Source organism: Tupaia chinensis, unplaced genomic scaffold (assembly GCF_000334495.1).
Source record: "Tupaia chinensis unplaced genomic scaffold, TupChi_1.0 Scaffold000137_1, whole genome shotgun sequence".
NCBI lineage: Eukaryota > Metazoa > Chordata > Mammalia > Scandentia > Tupaiidae > Tupaia > Tupaia belangeri.
Window position 1 is genome coordinate 23,710 of NW_006159607.1, and position 6,958 is coordinate 30,667.

The 6,958-nt window shown below is 46.0% G+C and overlaps 1 protein-coding gene across 1 annotated transcript in view; it reads right to left on the reverse strand.

Annotated features, from left to right (window-relative positions):
• The window catches only part of LOC102497205 (immunoglobulin lambda-1 light chain), a 51,493-nt gene that overhangs the window by 764 nt on the left and 43,771 nt on the right, over positions 1-6,958 (reverse strand). The gene's annotated exons all lie outside the window — the stretch shown is intronic.

The window sequence follows — 6,958 nt, forward strand, 5'->3', positions numbered from 1 at the left end:
GTACAGGAGGCCCTCGTCAGTACCCAGATCATAGTGGGGCCTGGAGTAGTCCACTTTCAGCCACTCATCTCTCTGGGAACTCGGTCATCTCCACCTAGATAAGCCTGGGGTTCTTCTAAGTTCCACCATCATGCTCAGGCAGCAAGGCCTGGTCACTGGACCTTACACCTTGGCTGAGTTTATAGGCTGCCTCCCTCTAGATTACAGGAACACAGGAGCCCCCAGACCCGCCTCAAAATCTTCTGATCACTTCTGACTTTGCTCAGCAGCCATGTGGCTCTCTGATCCCGTATTAATTATTTCTTGAGTCTAACATGACTTTTGAGAAATCAGAAATACTGTCCCATGGTGAGACCGAGGAGAGAACTCAGCCTGAGGGGTAAGGGGTTCTGGGTATACATGAGTCTCTGTATCAGGGGACCCCTCCTTTTTAATGCTTATCCAGAGGGGTAAACTCTGGTCACTTCACCCAGTCTGACAGTCTGTCTGTCTTTGTGTCTTCCTGGTCCAGTTAAGCCCAGAGACTTTTAGCCTAGACCCAGAGACTTCTCCGTGCCCTCCAACCTCTCCCTGGGCCAACACTATGTACCCTGGAGCTTGTTTACCAGTCCTGCCAAGAACCAGGGCATCCAGTGAGGGCTTCTAGCCAACATGGCCATTCTGTCCTCTGTCCAGACACAGGGCCCACAGGATCATCTGTAATGCTGCCTTGGTGTCTCTGACCAGTACCTGCCACTTTCCCCCATTTGAACATCTGCCCTCAAAAAAGAAAAAGAAACCCTGTTCTGGTGACCCTGAGACAAGGCCCCTGGGCCCAGGACACATCTGAATGTAGGAATGTGAAAGTGGCAGTCCTGTTTGGGGCCCTTTCTACTGTTATCTCAAGAATAGCCCACCTCCCTCAGACCCGGCATAGAAAGGGTAGGTTTCACTCTCTAAGCTAGCGGTCTGAGGGTGGCAGCCCCCATAGAGAGAAAAGCAAGAGCTGGAGAGTGCAGAAAAGGTGAGATAAGTTGGTAGAGGTCATGAGAGCCATTTACCTGTGACAGTGAGGTGGGTCCCTCCGCCGAATAAAAACCACACTGACTGAGACTCGGACCAAAACCTGTGGGGCTAGTAGATAGGGTCTGTCTCCCGGGGCCTGGGCCCTAGAGGAAACCTGTGGTGTGTGATGGTCACAGGGCTGCAGTGGGTGGAGCTTCGTCCTGGGCACAGGGCAGGTGGGTGACCAGACCCATTGAGCCAGGGGGCAAATCAGACTGGGCCCACAGGCTGAAGGGGTCCCTGTGCCTGTCCCTCTACATGACGCTGGTGTCGCCTGTACAGGAGTCGTCCTATTCATCCCTACTCTCTGATGCTGTCAGGGCTGAGGGCAACACTGCATACATTAGGTGATCAGCAAACTCCTGAAACTCCGTCCACTCAGGCAGCAGGGCAGTGTGCCGAGTTAGCCCAAAGCTGAGTTGGACTTGCCTGACCTCTCCTCATCATTTAGTTGCCTCTCAGTGTTCTTTCCCACAAGTTTCCATGGTCTAGCCAAGGCATCTTCCTTCGTGGATCCACAGACGCTGAGACATCCTGACTCTGGAAGCTCCGTGTGAAACTCTTCTGATTTCATTTCTGCTTCTTGGGATGCAGTTGAGGCCTAATTTGATCATGAAGCCTTTTGGGAAACCTCAGATTTCACTTTCCATTTATCCACCCACCTACCCATGTATCCATTTGTCAATCCATCTTCTATTCATTTCTTTGTCGTTTGTTTCCCGCCCTTGTCTCTGTGAATCCCTATGTCCATCTATCCATCCATCATTCATCTATCCATCTACCCATCCATCTATCATCCATCCATCCATTTAAACACTTTTTTGAATGCTGGAGCATGGCGGGGTCCCCTGCATCCTATCCTCATATCTCCCTAAAACCTCTCAATCCCAGGCCCTCATTCTGGTCAAAATGGAAGCTCCTCCACATTGCTCTGTCGTCTCTGCAAGGGGTGCCTCTTTCTATTTGCCTTGGAGCACACTTCTTCTCCTTAGCTTTCCTTCTCCCAGGACTGTGTATGGCTGCTGACCTCCAGATCACCACACTGGATCCTCTTCCCCGTCCTCTCTCTATTCTCTCAGCGTCTCAATGTCACTGTGTACTCTCAGCGGTGCCTAGGGTCACCAGATCCCTATATCCAAAACTGGTTTCTCAATTTGACTCTAGGTTCGCGTATATTCTGCCTTTTGAGCCTGTATCTGCTCAATTGCCTTACAGGGCCGTCAATCTCAACTAAAGTCATTCCCTGTAAACTTGCTCTCCTGCAATATTCTCATTTCAGTGAGTTCTCTCCAAGCCCAGAAGCATGAGATCATTTTTCCCCTCAGGAAAGTATTCCCCTCCTTGAATGCCCTCTGTTCTGTGGACATCCCATGACCACACAATACCCAATCACATACTCAAAATAAAAGGAAAAAACACCCAAGTTACAGTCTAAGAATTTATGGTGACAAGAATGCCAGGTTTTGGGAACCAGCAGTTAGCGTAATGGCTATGTCATTGGACTCCCACGTAGTCGACCGTGGTTTGCGTCCCAGACCTGGTGACTTTAAAACTCACGCCGGGCGCGTGTGCGTGTGTGCCCAAGATCCCAAGAGGAGAATGGAGGAGAAGGGATTGAGGCGTGACCATCCCCCTTGGGGGGTGATTTCTTGCTTTCTATCTCTCTGTCTCTCTCTGTCTGTCTGGCGAGTGCATGTGCCCTATAGCGAAAACCTCTCAAAAAAAAAAAAAAGAATGCCTCTTATGATTGTTTATTTATATAGGAATATAACCCATTTTGTTGAGGCCAGAATCCTTTTACCTTAGCTGTATGACCACTTGACTGGGATCTAATTTAACATGTGCACATATAGAAAATTTAATAAAATGGGAATATAAGTTCTACTGCTTTCTGATTTACAGGAAGTCAATGGAAATCCTTTTCTGAATCTCAGATAATTCTTTCTATCTAGCTAAGCATTTGCGCATTCATCTATCCTTCTACCCTGTTATTATTCCTTTATTCTTTTGACACTCCCTCTGTCTAACAAGTGATTTTTCTGTCCAGTCATTTACTCCACTCTTCCATCTTCTATTCATCTACCTACTCATCTGTACACCATGGGAAGATGGATTTGCCCTTCCATCTATTTGTCTGTTCATCTGATCTAGCCTTTCCTTAAGTTACCCAGTAACTTCTTCAATTGAATAATGAACACCTACCCAACCCAGAGCAACCTGCATACTCAAATGCAAAACACGTAAGAGTCAGAAACACAGCAAGTCTGCCCACTCTCCTTGTTATGAAATGCGTTCTACAGATTCTAGAGAATGAAACAAGATGAGGGGAAGGAAACTAGGTATAAATATTAGGAAAAAAGAGAGAAAATGGTCCTTTGCAAATGATGACGTCGTCTACTAAAACCTGGAACCCAGTGGAAATACAATTTGAATAAATACAAGAGTGAAAGTGGCAAAATATCAGATAGACAGAGAGAAGTCAATCTTCTCCGTTCCACAGGCAGTAGCCGTTTGAGATAGGACATTAGGGAAAAATTTATAGCCTCAATAAAATTATATATCAAAACACTAGGAGAAACAACAAAAATATACAAATTCTGCATGACCATTTCAAATATAAAACTATTTGCCTAGCAGACATAATAGAAATGCGAGTGAATGGTGACAAACCATGCTCCTGGATGAAAATGCTGAGCATTGGAAAGGTATCAGGTCTTCTCAAAGTAACTGTGTATTCCATGACATTATAAACACAACACCAAAAGAATGCTTTTGAAAATCTTGTAACTGATTCTACAGTCTCACATGAAAAATAGACATGATATTTGGAAAAACAGCTAAAATGACCAACTCGTTCCTCAACTGACATCAAAACATGCCCTGAAGCGATAATATTTAAAACAACACGAAGCAATGCAGGACAATATCAAGAAAACCACAGAGAGAAATGTGAAAAAGCCATGCTTTCATAAAAGGTGCATTATGTTCAACAAAGATGTGATGATTGACTTCCCATTTGTAAACAAATCAGGCTCTATTCATTCACCAAAAGAAACTCCAGATGAAATGAGAAGAAAAAAAATCCATTCAAACACCAAAAGCAATGGACATGCCTGAATACAATAGAAAAGTGGTTTCATGTAATGAAATAGAGATGACCTTTCTCCACAAGGCATGGGCCAGGAAACCATAAAGCAAAGGTTAAACCTATCCAATACATAACAATTGACAGTAGTTCTATGGTGAAAGACCCCAAAAATAAAAGGCATAAAAGTGAACAGGGATAAATATTTACAACACATACACCAAATAAGTGGCTAATATATCAAATAGATTTGGAGTTTCTGCAGATACATAAGCACAGGCAACCAACCAAATGAAAAAGCAGGTGCTATAATAACCAGTCGGGGGTGCAGATGAGGATTGGCTTATGAGAGTGCACAACCTAAATCCCTTGGCCTGAGCAGTTCAAAATAGGGTTTATACTAGCACAAGAATCTATTCTACCACTGATCTGACTGGAGGCGGACCTTAGGGAGTATCTTGAGTGATGGGGTGGGGACGCAGAAACAGATGAGGCTGAGGTCTGCAGGTGGCATAGTAATTACGGTACTGGATTGCCGCTTGGCCAACTTGTGGTTCTAGTTCTGAACCCCACAGTTTGAAAATCATGCTGGGCAAATGTATGTTTATGCCCCAAATTCCAGGAGGAAAAAGGAGGAGAAGGGACTGGGGTGTGGCCATCACCACTGGGTGTGGGAGGGTGATTTCTCACTTCCCCTCTCGCTGTCTCTGTTTCTTTCCGATAAACACATGACCCTATGACAAAAACCTTTAAAACAGACACACACACACCACAACGACGATGACAACAACATAAAACCAGACACGCATACAAACAGATGAAGCCTCGCTCCTCACTTACTGCTCATCTGCTGCAGTGCAGTCTGGTTTCCCCTTGACCCTGGCTATAGGGACCCCTGAAGTAACTCGCATTAAAAATGAAATCTGTCAATAAAGATATAAATACATTCTATGTTTTGTTCATCACGTAGGTAAAATACAAAAAAAAAACCTATCATTTTTAAAAATTTTAATTTATTTTACACATCTATTCTGCATACATCACTTAGCAATTTACCCAACATGCCTATCACATTATTGACCAGGAAGTAGGAGAAAGGACACTGTGGTTGACTTTAGTGAGTGTCAATGAAACAGCCTTGGGAACCCAAAGTGAGCATTCTCTGTTACACCCTGCCTTGAACATGTGTGTCTGACCTGACTCCAGACCTGAGTCCAACTCTGATGCATTCTTCATGGCCATCACTGGGTCCCATTTGGTGCCTTAGTTGGTGTGCTGTCTTATTTGTCCACATTTACCCATGGCCTCTGCCTCACCCAGGCTGACCATCGTTAGCTCTATCAGTAGACCGTCCCTAACTCTATCCCTAACCTAACTTTATCTGCACAAATCCTCTGTGGTTGTGATCCCTGCCCCTGGCTCCTGTAACCCTGAGCCTCCCCTGCCCCACATCCAGCTCACTATGGAGCCACCAACCCTGTCTGCCTCTGCCTCCTGGACCACCAGAGTCTCTCCAAGTAGTCCACAGCTCCCAAAGGTGGGAGAGATTTGGGACCTACTGGCTTTCTTATCTTAAACTGGTTCCCAGAGCAGGACTTCTGAGTGACTTGACTTAGCTAACATGCATTGGAAAAGCCTGAGAAATACCCCTGTAGGTTTCACCTTCCAAACAGTCAGGGGCTCCATGTCATTAATAAACCACAGTCCTCTCACCTGGGATAAGCTCTCCTGACTGGGTTCCTCGTATGCGACCAGAATATCCAATTATCGCTCAGTCCCTGCTCTTTGCCCAGGAGTCTCTTTTCCCTTCTCTCGGCCTCTAGCCTAGATTTGGGCTATTGTAATCCTCATGACATCTCTGTAAGTCCCAGTATGGTTGTCCCTGAATTTCTCTCAATGAGCCCTTTCCCTTTCCAGGTATCATTCCCTGCAACCTGGATCCCTTGAGGGTTGGGTAGATGGGACAACAGAGACATGGAGTCTCACCCAGAGTTGTTCCGATCCACTTAGTATGGAGCCTTCATCCCAGAGATTTCAAGACACTCAGGGCTCATTTGAAGTGTGGTATGATCGGCGAGTAGGTGTTTATGGAAGAGAAGAAGAATTGGGGGTGTATGGGTGGTGTGGTGGTGAAGGTGACTGGATTCCACATGCCTGAGTGAATGATTTGAATCCCAGGCTGAGCAGTTTGAAAAGCATGCTAAGCACATGTGTGTGTGTGCTCAAGATCCCGCGGAGGATAGAGGAGAAGATATTGCAGCGTGAACACCCCCCTGGAGTTGCGCTATCACTTTCCCACCTTCTCCCTCTCTCTCTGTCCGGTGAGTGCATCCCCTGGACAGCAGCTTGCCCTGCACTTTCCTTCAGTCCCTTCCCATGTAATGTCTTCCAAGTCACTTGCATGCATCGTATAGCCATTTAAAAAAGCAAATCAAGGTGTATGATACACCCCCCCCCCGTCTTCAGCTATGCAAGATGGGGGCTTAGAGTTCCAGTGGAGATTGGGGAAAGGGCTGTCTGGGTGAGAAATGCCTTGCCCGGGTGATGCTCTGGAGACTGTGAGCTTCTCCAGCTGGACCACTTTCCCCCTGGGTATCAGATTTCCCCTACCCCACTCTGAGAACCTGGAGGAGGTCACAGACAAAATATGGGATAAGAAATGATGGCATTAGAACAAGATTTGAGATAGGTAATGAGAATATTTATTGAAAGTTTCTAGATTGAGGATGAAGGGCTAGGACCACGAAGGGTTAGAGCAGGGACCACTTCCTTGGGGTCATGCTCTCAAGACACTGTGGATGTGGTAGGGAAAAACCTCTAAGAACTTGA